This window comes from Onychomys torridus, chromosome X (genome assembly GCF_903995425.1).
Source record: "Onychomys torridus chromosome X, mOncTor1.1, whole genome shotgun sequence".
NCBI lineage: Eukaryota > Metazoa > Chordata > Mammalia > Rodentia > Cricetidae > Onychomys > Onychomys torridus.
Window position 1 is genome coordinate 104,758,002 of NC_050466.1, and position 22,764 is coordinate 104,780,765.

The 22,764-nt window shown below is 36.5% G+C and overlaps 1 pseudogene; it reads right to left on the minus strand.

Moving 5' to 3' along the window:
- The window catches only part of LOC118574761, a 50,278-nt pseudogene extending 28,977 nt beyond the window's left edge, over window positions 1-21,301 (minus strand).
- Between the last annotated feature and the right edge of the window lie 1,463 nt (window positions 21,302-22,764).

Consider the following 22,764-nt stretch of genomic DNA (forward strand, 5'->3'; position numbering starts at 1 on the left):
AACAACTTATTCTTGTAATTTTGAGTACTTGTATATCTGCTCCGGACAAATTTCTGTTCAAGTCCTGTGTCCATTTCTGTCACAGTTTTTTACTTCTTATGAATTTGTAGTGTTTTTTGTTACATGTGAGTAGTGCTATACTCTTATAAGTTATTTGATTTTCATATTTTTTCTTCCATCCTGTGCATTGCCTTTTTACTTTACTGAAAATGTCTTTGGGTAAGGAGGGGATTTTAATTTTGATGAAACCCAATAATACTGATTAGCATTTTGTTATTTTGACATGCAATTATAAACTTGGAAAAGTTTTATTTGGGTAATGGTTTCAGAGATTTTTATAACTATTTGGCCTTATCACAACTCAGTGTGTGATGAGGTTATGCTTCTGAAAAGAGTGCAAATATATGGGGGAGCTGCACACTTACTACATAAAAGCTAGCCACACACTTACTACATAAAAGCTAGCCAAGAGAAGAATTGAAGAAAAATAATTATGTCTCTTTCAAGGTACACTGTCTGTTAGGTAACTTTCCCTTACTTTGTCAATATCTGAAAGGCTGGCCACTACATAATAATGAAATAGGTTGGTGATGAGCCTGTAAAGTATGAACTTTTCCTGAACACATTCAAACACAACATTCCCATCTTGGAAAACCAAATCTCATGTATACTTAATACTGCAGACTTATGTTGTCCATTTCAAGAGCCCTCTTTTTTTTTTACTCTTCCTGTGTTGTGATGTTTGAGAATCAATGCAAGCTCAGTTATCCTTTCCACTAAAATTAAAAGAAATAAACAAGCAAACAAAAACCTTACAACTTCCAAGATACAATAATGAAGGATAAGCATCCCCAATTCACATGAGGAGAATAATGAAAGAGTATTTACAAATCAGACTAAAACAAGACCAAAATTAAACAGAGTCAATAGTAGCTAGTATATCTCCATGTCTATCATTTGATGCAGATGGCAGCATTATATGCACTCAGAAAGGCCTATGTGGTACTGTTGTAATAGGCTTTCTCGGTGCAGCATACACTGGATTTCCTTTCTTCTTTCTTATGAAATGAAGAGCTGAGTTCTAGTCCAATAAGGACACCATGGGAGAAAAGTTTCTGTGTTTGAATGAAGTGGTATATAGGACTAAAGCCAGGAAGCTTGGCTCTGTAAATTCAAGGCCAGTATGATCTACAGAGATAGAGATTCCCAGGACAGGCTCCAAAGATACACAGAGAATCCCTGTCTCAAAAAAAAGATTTAATGTAAAATCTTACTGGTTGCATTATATAGCTTATTCAAAAATTAAAATTGTGCTGAAATTTGAACTTTGTTCTTCTTGGCCCAAACTTACTTCTCTGTCATGAGCCTTTGCTATTAAATAATAAACAAACAAACAAACAAATAAATAAAGGATAATGAATATTTTTTGAGTGAGGACCTGACAATAACAAATAACAAAACATGGTCAACTGCTACTAAAAGCAAAGCAAACAAACCTTCAACAATGAGCATGACATGCTAACATCATATCTTTAAATTTTTCATGTTGTACAGAAGGAACTTTCCTGCATAGATGAAAACTTCTTACTTTTTAGTGCAGTATTTTTACTCAAATTTAAGAGCTGCAGAGTATAACAAGCAGGATGATCACAGTGTCATTATAAATGTGCATGTGATTACCTGAACTTTTTATTAAAATCAGGCTGTGTACTTTTCCTCCATGCATCCCTCCACATCCAGGTAGTTACCTTTTAGAATGCTGGTAGTACCATTGACTTGCCCATTATAGGAAGTCCATGATTATTTATGCCATGAACACACATTTAACACAGAGAAAATCTAAAAGTGTTCTTAGAACAAATTAATACCTTAGTGAAGTAAACTTAACATTTAAAAAGTAAAAAACAGGCATTCTCAAAGGGCTATGAACAAAGAAACATCTTTAAAGCACAATTTCATAGACTCAAGTTGCTATAAAATTTGTCAAGAAACATGGATCAAAATTTTTCATAATTAAACCCAGTATTTCACATCTATTGATATATCATCATCAGGTATACATGGATATTGGACTAGGTAGAGGATGAGCAAAGGACCTGAGCTCAAATCCCCAGCATTCACATAAATTCCAGGCATGGCCAGATACATCTTTAACTCCAGTAATGTTGGGTGGAGACATGTGGATATTGAGAGCTAGCTGGTCAAACAGCCTACCTAAAATGGTGAAATTCATGTCTCATGAATTCATAATGGAGAACAATTTGGAATAAGGATGGAAGAATGGAAGAGGGGAGTATTGGGGACAGGAAAGTATATTAAGAGAGAAGGGTAAAGAACAACAGTGGATAATGCATATAGGAAAAACATATCAAATGTGTAGCCCACAGATTAATAATAAAAATAAAGACTGTGATACACTGTCTTCTGGGCATTATTTAGTCCCTATAGTCATTAACTTAGAGCAGCTAAGTTTGCCTGCATTGGATCTATAAAAGACTGGCTAATTAATAGTCAGTCATGGGTAGAGGAGGGGATCATGAGATCCTGTTATTCTTCATTGTACTATTAGATATGAATGCATGCCAAAGGAGCTAGAATTATTGCCTTCAGTTGTACATCCATGGTGAGATCATCAAGCTACAGTGGATATTTCCATACCCATGGTCACATTGATTGCCTTAAAGTCAGTGGGACACAAAACAAAACAAAAAGAATATAAACAACAATCATTGTTGAAAAGGAAAGAGTGGGAATAAAAGGGGATATACAGGAGATGAGAAGGGTAGAAAGGTGCGACTAACTGTGTACCAAATTTTCCAAAAGCAAATATACATAATTTAAAAATACATTTGAGTAACAAAATACATTATGATGATGGCTAAATTTGGTTGTCAACTTTAATACATATGGACTTAAGCATCCAGAAATGGGGGGGGTATACCTGTGAGAGTTTTGTTTTGTTTTGTTTTGTTTGCTTGTTTTGAGATGGGTGAATCCATTTCTAGTCTAGACCTTTGAGGCAGGAAGACATACCTTTAATTTGGCCTATACTTACTGCTGAAACTCAACATAAGGACCTATAAGGAAAGCTGTGGTATTTGCCTGCTTTCCCTTACCTTGATGGAGTATTTTTCCTTCTTTGGCATTAGAGCCTACTTCTTTAGGATTCCAGCATATACAGAAGACCAACTGAGACATTCAGCCTTGTGGACTGAGCAACTACTGGATTCTTGGACTTTTCATTCACAGCCAGCCATGTAAGATTAGCTGCTCTATAACATGTAAGCCATTCCAATAAATTACATATATATATGGAGAGAGAGAGAGATTCATGCTATAAGTTCTGATACTCTAGAGATCCCTGGCTAATACAATTACTATGTATGTTAATTTATATTTAAATTCAGAAGCTTGAAAACATTTAAAATTAAAATATCAATGATGATTAAATTAATATCACAAGACAGAAAATGTAGTATACCCTTAATATTTACTAAACAATAACTTAACTGTGGACACTTTCGTATTCTATACAAGAATTCACTAGGCTTTAGAAGCTACTTCTCTTGTCAGTATTGCTAAGGTCATTACTGTCAGTGTGGTCTCCGTCCATTTAGCATACAAACTTGCAAGATATTTTGCTGAAATTACTAGAAGTGTTTTCAGAACTGTGTTATCCTTACTCACTAATACTTTGAAAGTATTTTTGCCTTGAAGCAAAAATAAACTTTATACAAGTAGAACTGGGAGACGGCCAATCAGATTCCTTAGTAAGCATATTGTTCTATTTCAGGTTTAATAAAGTTATTTGTTTCAATATTCTTCTCATTCAGAAATTTAAAAAAATATATAAATATAAAAAATAGAAGAAATACTTTGTGAAATATGAGCTACTTTAACTAGATCCTCATACATCCATCCACTTAAGAGCTACCTAATTTCTCACACAAGATCAGCATAGAAGAGAAAAACAAAAGTTTGAAGATAACATTACCTCAATTATTAGAATGTGTTAATTTGAAACAAGATATTTACTATTTATAAACTATCTAGGAGGAAAATGAAAGTGTGATCTTATAAACTTAGGCAAACTAGTCATCTGTTTTCTCAAAAGCACTTTTTATGAGATTATGAAATGCTTATTAACAGTTAAGACATCTGGAATACAGTCTTCTCTAAAAGAAACTTTCTACAACTTAAGACTTTTCCCCATGATTTTTAGACATTGAAATTCAAAGGTGTTTATGTTTTAATTTGTTTTCTTTAGAAGTCTAGCAAAGATAATTTGAAAAAAAGCTGTAGAATGGATGGAGAAGAGAGTCAAAGTTTTTAAGTAAATAAAATGTCAAAATATTTGACATTCAGTGTGATTTCACAGAGAATTTGAAAATAATTTATATTGGGAGTTCAAACAGCTAAAGTGTGACCATTTTTATCATTAATTGTTTTATATTTCATGTTGACTTATAAAAATGTTTCTTTTGCTGTATACCTACACACCCTAAATCACATAGAATAACCAGATTACAATTTTAGGCAGAAATCTGAGTACTGGCAGGCTGGCTCTGAAACACTGACAAATTTCTAAATCGAATTTCAGAAACTTTTCATGGGCAACTATGTTTTCTTAATGTTAATATTAGCCTTGCTCCCAATCTGATATCACAACTGCATATAGCAGTTTTTTTCAAACATCCTATCTCATCTTTCACAGTAAGGGTAAGTGTAGTTGAAGTTTTCTCCACTCCTGCTCAGCCCCAAGGAGCCTGCAGCTGCTTATAAAATAATCACGCAGAAGCTTATATTAATTAAAACGGCTTGGCCATAAGCTTAGACATACCACTGACTATTTCTTACATTTAAATTCAGCCCATTTCTGTTAATCTATAGGTTGCCATGTTTTCTGAGGCTTTACCTATGTGCCATTACATGCTGTTCCCTGGATCATGAGCTGGCATCTCCTCACTCAGCTTTCCTCTTACCATAATTCTCCTTGTCTGCTTATCCTGCCTATATTTCCTGCCTGGCTATTGGCCAATCAGCATTTTATTTATCAACCAATCAGATCAACACATTTTCAAAGCATACAGAACATTCCACAGCAGGTAACATCTCTTTTACTGTGTAATCATAAGAGTTTATTGCAATTTTTTAAAATGTTTTTATACATGCCATCCAGGCTAGTCTCAAACTCAGTATGTAGACTGCAGTGTCTGGAAATCTTGATCCTTCTGTTTGTACTTTCTAACATGGGATTGCAGATTCACAATACCACATCTATCTTTATTTTTATTACATCCATGTCTAAATTTTGTCTACTATCCTAAATAATTTCTACTTTATACCTTTTGCTATGCATAATATTGTAGATGTTTAAAGTTATTTTATTGATGTATTAATTTTGTAAACAAAATAATCACTGAAGATACAAAAATACCAAAAACTGGTAGGTGATAGAAGAAGATATAAAATCAAAACACTACTAAAATATGTCATTCCTACAATGATCCCGGCGAAAGTCTAAGCATGGAGTATGTTAATTGACTATTCACAACAATTTGAGGGTAGAAATTTGGTGCCTTTGTTTTTCATATAAGGAAAAAAAAACCACTAAGAGTGAAATAAGTTGTATAGTATTACATTTAAGGTTTTGAATTTGGTAGCATGGCAACAGAGCACTGTCTTTATAATCTGTCATATCAGTATTTTTAATTTCATAGATTTTAATTATTGAATTTAAAAAAATGAATAAATCTATTGATGATGTTTAAAATATCCTCATTAAATTCCATTAGACACAATAAAATTATATAAAAAGAATAAAAGTTAAATGCTTTTGAGTAAATACAAAAGTTTTGAGTTAATTGCATAGGAAATTAATGCAACATGATTAAATTAGTATTAATAATGTTTTTGATACTAATTTATAAATAAAACCTAAAGATTTATTTGTTAACTAGTTTCATTAAATTCAAAAGTGAAATAGAATTTAAAGAGTTTTTCCTAAATGTTACATAAAATAATTTTATAAATTTCTACTTGTCTTAGTTTATAACTAATATATAAATTGTTAAGGTGATTTGACTTACTCAGAAAACAATTTACCTTCAAAAAATAATAAGTAATAAATAGAATCCAGGAAAATGAGCATGCAAATAATTATAGACAATTGTATTACAGTGTTAAAGAAGATGTATCCATATTATATGTAATACAAATATTCAACATGGAATTAATTCTGTATTTTGTGATATTCATGCAAAATTTAAACTTGCTTGAGATTCTGCATGGAAGTTATTCTTACTGAATTAATTTTCATGATTTTTCTGTTGCCAAATCTAAGATTGGAAGACAAAATTGAATAAGAAAATTGAAGGTTAAAAATGTATTTTGCAATTATTATAAATGAAATAATTTAGATTCAACATATTTAGTAATCTGCATAAAATCTAAATTATATAAACACAAATTTAAATTTGAGTATTAAAATCAAGATGTTTTCAATTCTTACTGAGGTTATTGTGGTGCTTTTTCTCAAACATTATTTCATCACACTTGTAGTTTTCATGATTGTATGTCATATGTATATGCCAATATTGTTAACAAAATTTTCTAAAATTATAGCAATAAGTGTTGTTTTATGTGATGACAAAGACACTCATATAGAGATTCCTAAATGAGTCATTGCCTTATTTGGTAGTTTAAAATCTTACTTCATAAATCATGATTTAATTTATTACTGCTAGCTGATATACTTTCCTTTAAGGTAATTTGTTATATAAGATAAAAGATTTTATTTTAGTGAGAAGCTTTTCTAAAGATTATTGAAATTTAGCAAAACTTGAATATATTACTACCTATGATTTTAAGAGTTCCTCATTTAAAAGAGAATTCTCACAATTGGTTCTAGAGTTTCTATTGGCCACCATGTTTAACAGTGCTTGATATCCATCACCATTAAATAAATACTATGTAATTTCCATATAATTAAAATGAATGTGGGTATTGCTTTATAAGCATAGTTAATCTTTGAAAACATACTTGTAATACATTTAGGATATGAATATAAGCAATAAAGTACACTATTTTTTGTTTGTTTGTTTGTTTTTCAGACAGGGTCTCTCTGTGTAGCTTTGTGCATTTCCTGGAACTCACTTGGTAGACCAGGCTGGCCAGGAACTCATAGAGATCCACCTGGCTCTACTTCCCGAGTGCTGGGATTAAAGGTGTTTGCCACCACAGCCCAGCCACTAATTATTTAGTAGTGTACAAAAGATATTTTTTTCAACAACAGATTTTATACTGAAAATTACTTATTGAATTTAGAAAACAAAAAGCAACTATCTGAACTTTCATGATGAAATAGTTTTAAAATTAAGAAAAAGAAATAAAAGATAACTAAAAGATACTAATAGTCAAAACACAAATAAGGCAGTATAAAATTGTCATTAGTTTTTTATGTAGGAGACATCTGTTTCTATTTTGACCAAGAAGGTATTTTCTGAAAGCCAAAAATGATCATGGAATAAGATATATATGAAAAAATCAACATTAGCCTATATGAGAATTGGGAGAAAGTACTTGCGAAATGCGAGCAAAAGATAAAAATAAAATTTGGAAATGTTTATCAAACTATTTCCAAGCCTTAATTAAAATTATAAGCATTACTAGGTAGAGTTCTCCTAACAATATTAAACCCTGTGATTTTTAAAATTTAACTTTATTTTACACATGTTTTGTGCTTTACCTTTACATACGTTTAAGCACCATGTGTATTCCTAGTGTCACTTGAGATCCTCTGGGACTGTAATTACTGATGGTTAAAATGTGGGTGCTTGGATCTAAGCTCCCCTCCCTGAAAGAGCAGCCAGGGCTCTTAAACCATGTCTCCAGACCCGAGGACTTGCTGCTTTTTTTTTTTTTTTTCAGAGTTGAGGCCCAAACCCAGGCCTTGCACTTGCTAGGCAAGTGCTCTACCACTGAGCTAAATCCCCAACCTCAGGAATTGCTGTTCTAAAACAATATTCCTACATATACTACATAGAAAAATAATAAATATATGCATGTTTTAAAACAACAGATCCATGAAGTTAGAATTTGAAAATACATAGCTATATTTTATGAAAATGGAAGGAAGAAAGATAAATGAAAATCCCTAATTATAGTGAGGGCTTTAACACAGCTTACTCAGTATTAGATAAGGAATACAGAAATAAAAATCTGTAAGAATATAAAAGATTTGAATTTAATTATTATAGTAGTACATATAACATATAAATTTATGATAAACATCTTCAGAATGCAGATTCTTAACAATTATACAACAAATATGATCATACAGGCCTCAGCAGATTTCAAAAGATGAAAATCATACAGTTCATCCCTCTACCTACTAAGAGTAAAGTGAGCTTACATAGAATGAACATATCAGAAAGTCTCTGTTTAAAACAGAGATACTTTATTACATCATGTATCACAAATAAATACTAGAAAACAGGGACTGAATAAAATGAAAATCAAATAAATTACACTTGGAGACACAGGTAAAATACATGCATAATGAAACTTTTTTCAGTCTTTACTGCATTTACTTAGAAAGACCAAAGTCACAGTTATATGCTTGAAAACAAAAAAAAAATAATAATAATAAATTAAATCTAAAGAATAATAAAATATAAAAATGAAGTCAACAATGTAGCCCACAGAGATGATCAACTGTCTTAGTTATTCCTGTGATGAGACTCCAAGACCACATCAACTCTTATAAAGCAAACCATCTAATTGGGGTTGGCTTAAAGTTTCAGAGGTATAGTCCATTGTCATCATGGTGGGACACATGGCAGCATATAGACAGATGTGATGATGGCAATGGAGCTGAGAGTTCTACATCTTGATCCACAGGCAGCAGAAAACGACTGTATATACCATACTGGGCATAGAATGAGCATATGAGACCTAAAAGGCTGCCCTTGCTATAATATATTTTCTCCACCAAGGCCATACCTAATCCAACAAGGCCACAACTCTTAATACTGTCATTCCCTATAGACCAAGCATTTAAACACATGAGTCTGTGATGGCTATACCTATTCAAACTACAATAATATGGTAACATAAAAGATCTAGGATAGCTAAAACTATCCTCAAAATTAAAAGAATTGCTGGACATACCCCAATCTCAAGTTGTACCACAGAACTATAGTTATAAAAATAGCATAATGCTGGCACAAAAACAGAAAAAAAAATATCAGTGTAATCAAACTATAGATCCAAACATAAATCTACATACCTATGGATACCTGAATTTTTTCTTAATTACTTTTTATTGTTTGAAATTAAAATATAATTAACCAAAGCTCCAGTTCTAGGAAATTCAATACTTTCTTCTGACATCTGTATGCACAAAGGACACATATTTACATTTAGAAAAAAACAAAAATAATATACATAAACTAAAATAAACCTTTAAAAGGGTTTATAATATAATTACATCATTTGTTTCCTTACTTTTCCTACCTCTAAGCTCTCCCCTGTCTCTTCCTCTCTCCCTCCATGTCCATAATTTCTTTAATAGCTGATATTTTTCATTCCTAAATAAATAAGTACAACATGTACAGTGTATAAAATGTTTCTTATATGTACTTGATTTCAGATTGACCACTAGGTATGCGATAACCTGTTGCAAAGGTCTTTCCTGGGGAAGATTATTTTTCCTGCTCTCAGCATTCTTTAGTTGCCTACAGTTCTTTCTTTTTCTTATATAGTATTTTTTATTTTATAATAAATGTAATTTCACATATCAGCCATAGATTCCCCCATCCTCCCTCTGCCCAACCCCCAGCCCTCTCCCCAATCCACCCTCCACTCCCACCTCCTCCAAGGAAATGTCTCCCCTGGGGAGTCAGCCCAGCATGGCAGACTCAGCCAAGGCAGGTCCAGTCCCCACCTCCCTACAACAAGGCTGAGCAAAGTGTCTTAGCATAGGCACCAGGCTCCAAAAAGTCAGCCTATGCACCAAGGACAGGTCCTGGCACCACTGCCTGGGGACCTCCCAAACAATTCAAGTTAATCAACTGTCTCACTTATCCAGAGGGCCTGGTCCAGTTCTATGGGGGTTCCTCTGTCATTGTTTCACAGTTCATGTGCTTCCACTAGTTTGGCTATTTATCCCTGTACTTTCACCAACCATGGTCTCAACATCTCTGTTCATACAATCCCTCCTCTCTGACACCAATTAGACTCCCAGAGTTCCACCTGGGGCTTGGCCATGGATCTCTGCATCCACTTCCATCAGACACTGGATGAGTTCTATCATGACATTTAGGGTGTTCGGCCATCTGATCACCAGAGCAGGTCAGCTCAGGCACTCTCTCAACCATTGCCACTAGTCTACAGTGGAGGTATCTTTGTGGATTTCTGGAGATCATTCTAGCACTCTGCTTCTTCCTATTCCTCTGGGATCTTCATTCATCATGGTATCTCTCTCTCCATTCTCCCACACTGCTCCTGATCCAGCTGGGACCTCCTGCTCCCCTATGCTCTCTTTCCCCTGACCTTTGCCCTCCATTACCCCCCACTCCCAGTTTGCTCATGTAGATCTCATCATCTATTTCTCTGTCATTGGGTGATCCCTGTGTCTTTCTTGGGGTCCTCTTTACTAGGTAGCCTCCCTGGAGTTGTGAGTTGCACTCCGTTTATCCTTTGCTTTACATCTAGTATCCACTTTGAGCTAAACAGAGAATTCTCAACTGAAGAAGCTCAAATAGTTGAAAGCCATTTAAGGAATTGCTCAACATCCTTAATCATCATTAAAATCAAAACGACTCTGAGATACCATCTTATACCCATCAGTATGGCTAAGATTAAAAACACTGAAGAAAGCTTATGTTGGAGAGGATGTGGAGCAAGGGGAACTCTCCTCCACTGTTGGTGGGAACGCAAGCTTTTGTACAGCCACTTTGGAAATGAATATGGCTCTTCCTTAGAAAACTGGGAATCAGCTTTCCTCAAGACCCAGCTATTCCACTCTTGAGCATATACCCAAGGAATGCTCATTCATAAAATAAGGGCACATGCTCAACTATGTTCATAGCAGCATTATTTGTAATAGCCAGAACCTGGGAACAAACTATATGCCCTTTAACTGAAGAATAGATAAACAAAATGTGATAAATATACACAATGGAGTACTACTCAACAGAGAAAAACAATGACATCATGAGTTTTGTAGGCAAATTGATGGATCTAGAAAATATCATCCTGAGTGGGGTAACCCAGACTCAGAAAGACAAACATAGTATGTACTCATTCATAAGTGGATACCTGGATTTTTATAACAAATACAAAAATACACACTGTAATAAAACCCCAGAATCTTAAACAAATGGAACTGTTCAAACCAGATGGTTGCCTAGACAAGTGAACAAATAGATCCATACTTACCATATTGTATAAAACTCAACTCAAAGACTATAACACAAACCCGATACATTGAATCTGAAAGAATAGAAAGTAGAGCCCTGAACTCCTTGTCAGAGGAAAAACTTCCTAAACAGAACACCATTAGCACAGCCACTAAGATCAACCATTAATAAATGGTATCTCATGAAACTGAAAGTTTCTGAACACTGGAACACCATCATTCAAAAATTGTGGCAAACTACAGAATAGGAGATATTTTTTTACCAACTCCACATCTGATATAAGTTTAATATCTAAAATCTACAAATAAGTTAAAATAACAATATGACAAGAAAACAAATAAGTCAATTTAACAAGCAGAGAATTTTCAAGAGGAAACTCAAGTAAATGTTCAATATCATCAGTAAATTGCACATCAAAACTATTTTGAGATTTCATCTTACACCTGTCACAGTGTCTAAGAACAATAAACACAAGTGAACCCTCATGCTGGTGAGAATGTGGAGTAAGGGGGGCAGATATCTGTTGCTTGAAGGACTGCTAACTTGTACATCCACTACAGAAATCATTGTGATGTTTCTTTAAGAATATGAGAGTCCATCTACCCCAAAATCAAATCTACAATTATTGAATATATCCACAAAGATATTTTAGGCTACCACAGAGACACTTGCTCAAGTATATTCATGGCTGCTCTATTCATAATTGCCAGATAGAAGTTGGAAACTTCCTAGATGTCCTTCAATTGAAGAATGTATGAAGAAAATGTGGTGCATTTGCACAATGGTGTATTACTCAGCCACTAAAAAAATGAAATGAAATTCTCAGGTAAATAGATGAACTAAAAAAGAATCATCGTGAGTGAGGTTACCCAGTCCCAGAATGGCAAATATGGTATTTAATCACTTATATGTGTATATGTATGTTAAGACAATGATAATCAAACTACAATTTATGGAACCACAGAAAGTTGGTATAGAGTACGTTACTAGAGGGAACACTTAGATATCATTAAGAAAGGGAAATGAATAGGTAGCTATGGATGGATGAGGTGGGCTGGAATGGGATGGTCATGTGTGGAGTGGTAAGTGAGAGTGGTTGTGGGAGGGAACATAAGGAGAGACAGCTAAAATTGGGTGCACTTTAAGGATATTATGGAAACATATTACAGTAGAAATTTCATAAAATATATACATATGTGAAGGTGGTATAAATAAAATTGACAAATGATGACAAATGTCCCCAAAGAGAGCTTTCAGTATTGGAATTGGATTACCACTAATTGAGTTGTTAGCCAAAGGAGTCCCATGGGAATTCCCAAACAAACCAGGCTGTTGTCAACATAATTGGTTGTTTTCCCCAAACTGACAACATTGTCCCATTGCTGAAGATAACACCTAACACAAATCATTAACCATGAATCAGTTGAATTGGTATCTTCCACATTGGCGACTATTTACTATGTACTAATATATTCAGCAGTGCTAATAAACTGGTACCCACAAGCAAAGGCTGAAATGATGAAAATAGTATTGTTTAATCTGAAAAGTCAATAACTATAAGATAATTATGTCAAAATGGCTCTGTGCACACAGAAATATCCAAATTTAAGCAGCAGGGGCATATATAACCAAGCCTGATTTACATTTTTAAACCTGACCTCCTACTGTTCACAGGTATCACACTTGACAAAATTTGCAGCTCTATTCCTTGTAAGAATCTTAGTGCAAATTGTATCTTGCTTTGTCTGTTGCTTGACAGATTTGCTGGTGTCAAGCCTCCTTGTGTTTTTTTTATTCTCCTGGGAGGTTTCCTTCTGTTATTTCAAAACTATAGAATTCAAGGTTATACCAAATTTAGAAAAAAAAAATGTTCAGTCACTTTTTTCAGATGTTAAAGATCTTAAGACATACATTAAATTAGTTTCCGTTCATTTTTATATGGATAATATTGTCATTTACTGTTCGTAGTCAAAAATGAGAATGATCTAGAAGCTAATGGAAAATTTAAAGTGTTTTTATAGATCTTGTTACAATGTTTTACAATAAACACTAATTTCAGAGACTTGAGTCATTTACATTATAGAAATTTCTGAGGCATGAAATCAAGTTATTTTTTTGTATTTTTCAATTTTATGGAAATTACACAAGTACATACACGAGTATAACTTTTCATGAAAAAAAAATAGGTATCTTTAATTTAGAAAATAAACATGCAGGCTGGAGAGATGACTCAGAGGTTAAGAGCACCTACTGCTCTTCCAAAGGTCCTCAGTTCAATTCCCAGCACCCACATGGTAGATCACAACCATCTGTAATGAGATCTGGCACCCTCTTCTGCGTACATAATAAATAAATAAATAAATAAATAAATAAATAAATAAATAAATAAATAAATCTTTAATAAAAGAAAATAAACATGCTCTTGGCATAAAATAAAACATATAGTCTAACAATGATTTGAAAAATAGAAAATATTTATAAATAATATATGTTTGAGAAAAGTAAAACCAATTTTCTGTGTATGCCATTTTTATCATAAATAATAAAATGAAAATAATTTATAAAAGTTTAATTTTATGAATTCCTCATTTCATTTCAAAAAAGGACCCAGAATTAACATATTATTTTTAATTACTTATTTGTTTCAACCAATCATCTCAAACTATGCAATCTTTTCTTGTTATTTGAAGTTTTCCTTCTCTTCTTAAAACCTAGATTTAAACCATACTTTGAAAATATGAGTTCCAGGAAAGTTTATGTAAATAAATTTGAAGCCATATTACTAATTGAGCAATATAATTAGTATTGGCAATGTCGACTTCAATTTGATAATAAAAACACCTATACTGTTTACATATTAGATTTTTTTTGCCATTGGCAACATCATTGGAATTCTTTTTAGAGACTTTATGTCCAAGAAAACAGCAATGAGAAATACGGTAATGAAATCACTTGCATTCTAAGAAGGAGCGCAGAGACTTTATTATAGATTTCTAAAATATTTATGACATAACACTTAAATGAGGAATGCATTCTCTCTTCATTTAAAACATCAAATCATACTTTATGTCTTGGTAAAAAAATCATACAGTGGACAATAATCTTTTTTTTTCTCATAGGTGAGATTATCTTAGGAAACCACAGATATTGCTTGTTTAGAAATCAGTAAACTACAGTTGTAGTCTGAAGTAGATTCCACCCACTTACCTAAAGTTTCATCAAATCAACCATAAAGATTAGCTTCATAATTCAAATAAAAGGTGTTTATCTTAGCAGAGTCATGAAATTCACTCCTTAGGAAGGAACTCAGAGAAATCTCTTCTCATTCTGAAGAAATGGAGATGGTATTCCTGTGAAGAAATATATTTGAAAATAACAAAGATGAGGAGAATTTCTTACAAAAATAGCATAAAATTTAAAATTAAGGACTGATTCCATAAGATGAGAATACACATGGTATAAAAAATCTGCACACTGTATTTATGTATGTGTGTGTGTGTGTGTGTGTGTGTGTGTGTGTGTGTGTGTGTGTGTGCATGTGTTGGGATATGTAGTCAAGATCTGTAAGAATGTCATTGACACCAGACCAGGTATACTTCTAGTCAATTCTGACTGTACTTTGAAATTGAATTCTGATTGCATGACATGCTATCTAAGAGTTTGAAAGTTCAGAAAGGAATTTTGTGACATTTCCCTAGGCATTCAAATCATAAACGTGTATATTGCATAAATCTGTCACAGAAACTGGATAGGTTTATGGTAAAATATATTACAGTCTTCCTGCTGCGGTGAAGGAGACAAAATTCATTCTTAAGGATCATTCCTAGGATCAGTCTCTGTTTTTCAGTATCAGACAAAAAAAATAGAAGCTTACTTTAGTTGGCTGAAAATTGTACTACTAATCCAGAAAATATACCTAAGACAATTTTATAGAAGTTATACATAACTGCAAAAAATTGTACTGTTTCCCACTGGGAGTGTAATGCATGAGAAGTTATGATGCAATAAGTGACTTAAAGAGCCATGACTCGTAACCATACAAAACTGATGTCAGAGGCAACCTATATAAACTCCTTAGTTTCAAGAAAACTGTAATGGCTTCTATGATGCACTTGATGACTACCTGCCATTTCTACTTTTCTGAAAAAAAAAGTAAATTTAAGAAGTATGTATCATTTTAATGTATTTACATGCAGTAAGGCTGCTTGTTATTGCATTATGAAGTTAAAATGATTTATTTTAACAGGAATAATCCTCTCATTTTCTTGCAAACAATAATTCCAGGCAAGTATTAATTAGACTTTTAGAATAAGTCTTGGGTTTATTAATTAATCTATAGGAATTCAACATGATAAAATGTTTCCAAAATGGGTGATAAAATTGAAATCTATGTATAATTATGAATTCATAAGGTATGTTCTTAAGGTGATTTAAAATTGAGATTGATTTAAATCTTTCAAAATTGAGGCCATGAAACAGTAGAATGAAATATACTTTGGCAATGATAGAGCACTTATAGGATTACAAGTGGACTAGGGAGCCAAAGAAAGATCCCCCAAAAGTTTCACTTTTGGTAACTCTATTATTCTATGACTAACTTAAAAGACATGAGACTTTCCTCCCTCTTTCCTCCTGGTGGCTGCCATGATTTTTCACCTAACTTATATTAGTTTGCTGTTTTATTGTTGTTATTGTTTTTCTCTTATCCTCTGTTAAAACTATCTTCAAGCTTAAAAAAATCAATGTAATAGAAAAATACCCTAATTGCCAAAGTTTGTGATTTAAAACTTTTTTCATTTATATTAAAATGTGTCAAATATAACATAAAGTAATAATGACATATAATACTCTCGGAAATTTCTACTCAGTATTGGTAAATGGCCTGACAAATGGATAATCTCATATCACACTAATTGTCTATTAAATCATAATTAGTATTTTTCTGAAATATTATTCTTATATTATGCATTCAATCAAAATCATTAACTACTGACATTTTGTGTAGCACTCTACTTTAGGTTCAAGTTCAATAACATTATCTTTTCTGATTTATTCAAACTACAGCTTTATTATTTATTTATTTATTCAGTATTCAAAAATATTCTGTTCATTTTTCTTTTTTTTGAATTTCTTTTTTTACTGTTATTATGCTTGTATTTTAATTTTACACATCAGCCATGGGTTCCCCTGTCCTCCTCCATCCCACCACCCTTCCCCCCCATCCCCTCTGCTCCATTCCCATCTCCTCCAGGGTCGAGACTCCCCTGGGGATTCATTTAAACCTGGTGGATTCAGTACAGTCAGGTCCAGTCCCCTCCTTCCAGGCTGAGCAAAGTGTCCCTGTGTAAGGTTCCAAACAGCCAGCTCATGCACTAAGGACAGGTCCCGGTCCCACAGCCTAGATGCCTCCCAAACAGTTCAAGCTATTCAATTGTCTCACTTATCCAGAGGTCCTGATCCAGCTGGTGGCTCCACAGCCTTTGGTTCATAATTCATGTGCTTCCATTCATTTGGCTATTTGTCCCTGTGTTTTTTGCAATCTTGGTCTCAACAATTCACAATCTTATAGTCCCTCCTCTTTCTCGACAATTGGACACTTGGAGCTCCACTTGGGGCCTGGCTGAGGATCTCTGCATCCACTTCCATCAGTTATTGAATGAGAATTCCAGTACGACTGTTAGGGTGTTTGGCCATCTGATCACCAGACTAGGTCAGATCAGGGTATCTCTCCACCATTGCCAGCAGTCTACAGAGGATGTATCATTGTGGATTTCTGGGGACCTCTCCAGCACTCTGCTTATTCCTATTCTCATGTGGTCTTCATTTATAATGGTCTGTTATTCCTTGTTCTCCCTTTCTGTTCTTGATCCAGCTGGGATCTCCTGCTCCCCTTAGCTTTCTTTCCCTCAAACCTTGCCCTTCATTACTACCACTGTCATCCAGGTTGTTCATGTAGATCTCATCCATTTCTCTGTCATTGGGTGATCCCTGTGTCCTTCCTAGGGTCCCGTTTTCTAGATAGCCTCCCTGGAGTTGTGTAGCAGTCTAGTCATCTTTGTTTTACATCTAGTATCCTCCTGTGAGTGAGTACATACCATGTTTGTCCTTCTGAGTCTGGGTTACCTCACTCAGGATGATTTTTTCTAGATCCATCCATTTGCCTACAAACCTCATGATGTCATTGTTTTTCTCTGCTGAGTAGTACTCCATTGTGTATAGGTACCATATTTTCTTTATCCATTCTTCAGTTGAAGGGCATCTAGGTTGTTTCCATGTTCTGGCTATTACAAACAATGCTGATATGAACATAGCTGAGCAAATGCTCTTGTGGTATGATTGAGCATTCCTTGGGTATATGCCCAAGAGTGCTACAGCTGCGTTCACTTTTCATACCAACTACAGATATCACTCTCCTCCATACTTCTGCCCCACAGCATTTTCCCCACCAACCAACCCCCAATTCCCACCTCCTCCAAGGCAAGGAATCCAATTGCGAGTCAGTAGAGCCTATTACATTCAGTTGAGGAAGATCCAAGCCCCTCACCCTTAACCAAGGCTGTGTAAGATGTCCCACCATAGTCACTGGGCTCCAAAAAGCCTGTTCATGCAGCAGGGATGGATTCTGATCCCATTGCCAGAGGCCCCTTAAGTCAAGCTATATAACTGTCTTACCTACACAGAGGGCCTAGTCCAGTCCCATGGAGGCTCTGCAGCTACTGGTCTACAGTTCATGAGTTCCCACTAGTTTGGATTGTTTGACTCTGTATGTTTTCCTATCATGATCTTGATGTCCCTTGCTCATAGAATCCCTCTTCCCTCTCTTCTACTCGACTGCTGGAGCTCAGCCTGGTGCTTGCCTGTGGATCTCTGCTTCTGCTTCCATCAGTTACTGGATGAAGTATCTATTCTATGATGACAGTTAGGGTATTTACCAATCTGATTACCAGAGTAAGCCATTTCAGGTACCTTCTCCACTATTGTTAGTAGCATAAGATGAGGTCTCCCTTGTGGATTCCTGGGAACTTCCCTAGCACCCTGTTCCTTTGATGTCTCTCTCTATCATGGTATCTCTTTCCTTGCTCTCCCACTCTGTCCCTGTTCCAGCTTGACCATCCAGTTCCCTTATGATCTTACCCACATCCCCTACCTTTTATTGCTCCCCCTCACTCCCAGTTTGCTCATGGAGGTCTCAGCTATTTACCCTTCCCAGGGTGATCCATTATGTCCCCCTTAGGGTTTCCCTCCTTAGCTAGCTTCTCTGGAGCTGTGAATTGTAGTCTAGTTATCCTTTGTGTTACATCCAGTATCCACTTCTGAGTGAGTTCATACTGTTTTTGTTCTTACTAGTCTGGATTACCTTACTCAGGATGATATTTTCTAGTTCTCTCCATTTGCCTGCAAATTTCATGATGTCCTTCTGTTTTACTGCTGAGTAGTACTCCATTGTGTATATATGTCATATTTTCTTTATCCATTCTTCAGTTGAGGGACATCTAGGTTGTTTCCAGGTTCTGGCTATTACAAATCATGCTGCTATGAACATAGTTGAGCTTTGTGGCCTTGTGATATGATTGAGCATAAAGGTGGGTCTTGAGGAAGATTGATTTCCCTTACTCTGCATCCTCTCCAGCATAAGTTGCCATCAGTATATTTTATCATAGCCATTCTGACAGGCGTTAGATGATATCTCAGAGTCATTTTGATTTGCATTTTTCTGATAACTAAGGATGTTGAGCAATTCCTTAAATGTCTTTCAGCTATTTGAACTTCTTCTGTTGAGAATTATCTGTGGTGAGCCCCGGCCAGCGGGGAAGAAAGCCACGACACAGGGATTCTTCTCCAATCATGGTTTATTGAAGCGCTGCTTGGTTGAGGGAGAGCTGGAGGTGAGGGGCCCCGACCACGGCAGTTGATGGGCTTTTATGCAGGATGTGGGCGTGCTCTGCTGGCCTGATACACTAGGCGGATTGGGATTGGTGCATTGCTGTTACTGGGCGGAGTTGAATGGGAGAGCCAACGTGGTAAACAACCCAGGGCTCCGCCCTGGGAGGAAGTCAGCGCCATCTGAGCGGGAGAGCCGATGTGGTAAACAACCCAGGGCTCTGCCCTGGGAGGAAGTCAGCGTGTGTTGCAATTCCCCCTTTTTGTTTTTGCAACAACTCTTTTAAAGTGCGGTTGGCTCGTTCAACAATGCCTTGACCTTGTGGATTGTATGGTAATCCAGTCTTATGATTTACTTGCATTTGAGAAGTAAATGCTTTAAAGCCTTTGGAAGTAGGTCGATTATTGAGATCTAAAGACAGGCAGGCAAGATCTACTCCGGTAGAACCAAATCCCTTCTCTCCCCTAATTTGACTTTTAGCAGGGAATCTATCATGATTAGACTTTAACACTAGCAACTGAGCAATGCGATCTCCGGGTGCTATGGAAATGATACCTAGCGGAGAGTGGCACATGGCTTTGATGACCCCTGTATAGTCAGGGTCCACTACTCCTGGCAAAACCATCAGACCCCTAAGTGTGCTAGATGAGCGGCCAATTATCAATCCTATTGTTCCCTTATCCAAAGGTCCTTGCATGTCTGTTTCCACTGCCTGTATTCCCATTCTGGGAGTTAGTACCAATCCGGAGGTGGCACGGAGGTCCAACCCTGCGGAGCCTGAGGTTGCTCTCCTGATGTTGGAGGAGGCCGCATGTTGGGATCTTGGATTGCCCCATATGCTTTCGGGCCCTGGGGATGGGGGCCCCCGCATCCCGTTTTTTGGACCTGCTGTTGCTGTATTTGTTCCAATTGGTTGGCCGTTAATATCTTTAACTGACCTGCATTCATTTGCCCAGTGTTTTCCCTTTTTACATCTGGGACATGTACCAGGCATCCTTGGGGCGTTGGCAGCCGGCTTATTGCCTTGTCTACAGTCCTTTTTTAAATGTCCGGTCATGCCACATTTGAAACATGCACCAGGATTTCTTCCACCGCGAGTAGCTGCCAAGACGGCAGCTGCAAGGCCAGCGTTAGTCAACGGTCCACCAATCTCCCTGCATGCTTTCAACCATGCTTCTAACCCTTTCCCTTTCCATGGGGTGATAGCCCTTCTGCATTCTTTTGTGGCCTGCTCATACACTAGCTGTTGTACAAGCGGCATAGCGGTCTCAGCGTCCCCAAAAATCTTTCCTGCTGCCTCCATCATGCGAGCCACAAAATCGGAAAAAGGCTCATTAGGTCCTTGTATAATCTTAGTTAAATTTCCAGACACCTCTCCTCTTTTAGGGAGCGTCCTCCAAGCTCTTAAATGTATCTGATTTATTTGCGTATAAACCTTCAGTGGAAATGCTGTTTGATTTGCTGTCCACTGTCCCTGTCCTAGTAGCATGTCTGCATTCCAATGAGGTTGTTGATTTTGAGCATTAAGTCTAGCTTGGACCTGGGCGGCATCAGTAACTATAGATTTAAAATCAAGATACTGCCCTGTGCTTAAACAGGCTCGCACAATTTCTGTCCAATCGGAGGGGGTCATGGCTTGAGCGGTCAGCCGCTGCAATAGAGTCAGAGTGTATGCAGCGTTAGGTCCATAACTTCGAGCTGCTTCTACCAGATCTTTCAACTGTGTATACGGAATTGGCTCATGATATCTTCCCATTTGTGGGTCTTCAAATACCGGAAATGCTGACGCTAACCGGGACCATGTTTTTCCTTGTATGAAATGGCAGCCATTAGCAGAAGCAACATAAGGAGGAGGAGTCTGTTTTGGAGCTCCTGAACTACTGTACCCTAGTGGGCCATATCTGTCTTGCTCGTATCGAGCTGCTTCCTCCTCTAGGTCTTCCTCATCTATCTCAGAGATCTCTTCCTCTGAAGTCTCTTCCTCTGAGAGCCGCATGGCGGCAAATTCATCCAGCAGCGGATATAGCGGTGCTGAAGGTTCTACATGCTTAGATTTTTCTTCCCCTTTTCTTTCTGGGGATTTCCTTTTATCTTCCTTTTTCCTTTTCATCCTCTGCTTATGACTGTCCTCCTGTTTTTCTTTTATACCCCCTTCTCCACTTTCAGCCTCTGACATGCTATCTTGGTGATCTGTTAGTGCTCTACGCCCTTGTTTTATGGCTTCCATACCTTCTCCCCCTTGTAGACAAGAGTGGATTAGTCTCCGCCAGAAACAGCAGAGCAACACAATGATCACCAAAAACACAAAATTGACTGCAAGCAAAGGAGGGTTAATTCCACCAATTATATATATCATACCTGAGGACACTTACCCGACGTCGGCCGCTTTCCTTGTGGAGTTCTGAATCCTTCTTCGGCCCCTCACCGGTGTCTGCTGAATGCGAGAGGTTCCCGGGTTTCGGCACCAGCTGCGGGAGCCCCGGCCAGCGGGGAAGAAAGCCACGACACAGGGATTCTTCTCCAATCATGGTTTATTGAAGCGCTGCTTGGTTGAGGGAGAGCTGGAGGTGAGGGGCCCCGCCCACGGCAGTTGATGGGCTTTTATGCAGGATGTCGGCGTGCTCTGCTGGCCTGATACACTAGGCGGATTGGGATTGGTGCATTGCTGTTACTGGGCGGAGTTGAACGGGAGAGCCGACGTGGTAAACAACCCAGGGCTCCGCCCTGGGAGGAAGTCAGCACCATCTGATATGGTAAACAACCCAGGGCTCCGCCCTGGGAGGAAGTCAGCACCATCTGAGCGGGAGAGCCGATGTGGTAAACAACCCAGGGCTCCGCCCTGGGAGGAAGTCAGCGTGTGTTGCAATTATCTACTTAGCTCTATAGCCCATTTTTTAAATTTGATTGTTCAGTATTTGATGCCTACTTTCTTGAATTCTTTATATATCTTTGAGATCAGACATTTTTCAGATGTGGGGTTGGTGAAGGTATTTCTCATTATGTAGGCTGTTGTTTTTTCTTATTGACCATGTCCTTTGCCCTACAAAACCTTCTCAATTTCAGGGGGCCCATTTATTAATTATTTTCAGTGTCTATGATACCGGTATTATATTTAGAAAGTGGCCTCCTATGTCAGTGTGTTCAAGACTACTTCCTACTTTCTCTTCTGTCAAGTTCAGTGTAACTGGATTTATGTTGAGGTCTTTCATCCACATGAGTTTTGTTCATGGTGATAGATATGGACCTATTTGCAATCTTCTACATGCTGACATCCAGTTATACCACTGCCATTTGTAGAAAATGCTTTCTTTTTTCCAATGTTCAGTTTTGGTTTCTTTGTCAAAAATCAGGTGTCATAGGTGAGCAGGATGTTCAATTCAATTCCATTGGTCCACAAGTAAATTTTTATGCCAATATCAAACTTTAAAAAAAAAATTACAATAGCCCTATAGTAGACCT